The sequence below is a fragment of the Myotis davidii genome, unplaced genomic scaffold (assembly GCF_000327345.1).
Source record: "Myotis davidii unplaced genomic scaffold, ASM32734v1 scaffold61, whole genome shotgun sequence".
Classification (NCBI taxonomy): domain Eukaryota; kingdom Metazoa; phylum Chordata; class Mammalia; order Chiroptera; family Vespertilionidae; genus Myotis; species Myotis davidii.
The window spans coordinates 1,567,169-1,568,888 of NW_006291729.1; positions in this window are offsets into that span (position 1 = coordinate 1,567,169).

The window sequence follows — 1,720 nt, forward strand, 5'->3', positions numbered from 1 at the left end:
AGGAACTTGATCAGCCCCGAGGGGATCCTGTCCCCCACCCTCCAGGCAACTGCCTGGCCCAATGGCTCCCACCTCTTTCTACACATCTGGGATGTGTGGCGGCTCTGTCATGTTCCCAGCCCTCACACCCACCACCAGCGCTGGATGAGTCACAGCTGAACAGGCCCAGGGAGGCGGGGGTGTGCCCGCATGGGGATCTGCCCACAGTGGGACTGGCTCCCAGGAAGTCTTTCCTCTATCCTCCTGCCTGCCCGCCTCCCTCCCTCCCTTCCTTCTTCCTCCCATTGCCTTCACATGTTCAGCATCTTATAGTTCATAAAGCCTGTTCACACCCATTATTTCAGTAGTTTCTTATAAGGTCTTGTACTAGTTCCATTTTGCAGATGAAAAAAATGAGGCATAGAAAAGGAAAAAGCAGCAAAAAAAAAAAAAAAACCCTGACGTTTCCTGGTGATTCAGTTTTACATCATTCTCCTCTCTATCTGCCCCCACTCTTCCCCACCCACACCCCTCCCACCCAGCTGGTCTCCTGCACTTGACTTCCAGTTTATTCAGACAGGAGGAAGTGGGCTGTCTTCAGGGCAAGCAATTCTCCAGGGCCCCAGGGACAGCTCACTACACTGGTAAGTGCACAGCAAATAATAAAATGTACCTGTTTGATGGAGTAGAGAATCTTGGTGAAAGGTATTATTAAATTCAGCAACACACAAAGAAAATTTAACTGAACAGAACTGATTATTCCATAAAAAAAGGAATAGATTATAGCGTGCAGCATCCGTCGTCTAGACAAATCACTTAGACACACATGTACTGTTTTAATTAGTGCCATAAAAATTAAGCATTCTGTAGCCCAAAATGTTATTGTTCAACAAATCAAAAAAATACATATTCAATAAAGAACAGTACGGCTCCAACAATCGCTCCCATTCTGCCTAAATTGACTGTGTTTTTTTCCCCTTCCTATTTAAATGAAAAGCCCACATGAGTCAAAATTGCTGCTGTTTCCTGTGTCTGACAGAAGGTTCTGCGGTCCCTACTCCCCCATGATATCATGAAATGTACAATTCTAAGAGAAGTCACATACAGGGCTGAATATACCGCCAGAAACAGTCCATTTTTAGCCAAAAAGTCCAGATATTTTTCCTGGTTTCATCCTTTAGGAAACTCTCAATGGATATGGGCTCCTGCCTCAAGTTTCTATGCATCAGTGACCTTCAGTGAGAAGGAGGCGAATATATATATTAATCATTGACATCTCTGTCTAAGCCTTCACAAAACCCAGGCAGGGTGCAGGGGTCAGATGACACAAAATGTCTGTGTCCAGAGCTTAGGGGAGGGGGAGGTCTAGGGAGGACTTGGCAGGTGTGAGGGAAGAAGGGGGTGCCATAGCCTGATCCGGCTGCTATAACAAAATACTTCTGACATCTGGAAGTCTAAGACTGAGGGGCTGCTAGGGTTTCTGGGGAGGGCTCTCTGCCTGGCTTGCAGATGGCCGCCTTCCTGCTGCACCCTCAAATGCCTTTCCGCTGTGACTGTGTGTGGAGGGCGAGAGAGACCTCAGGTGTCTCTTCCTATAAGGACACTAATTAGATCCGGGCCTCACTTCATTAAACCTTAATTATCTCCTTAAAGGCCCCATCTTGAAATGCAGTCACATGGGGGCTGAAGGCTTCCACATATGAATGGGGGGCGGGGGGCGGGGGGAGGCACAGTTGAGTCC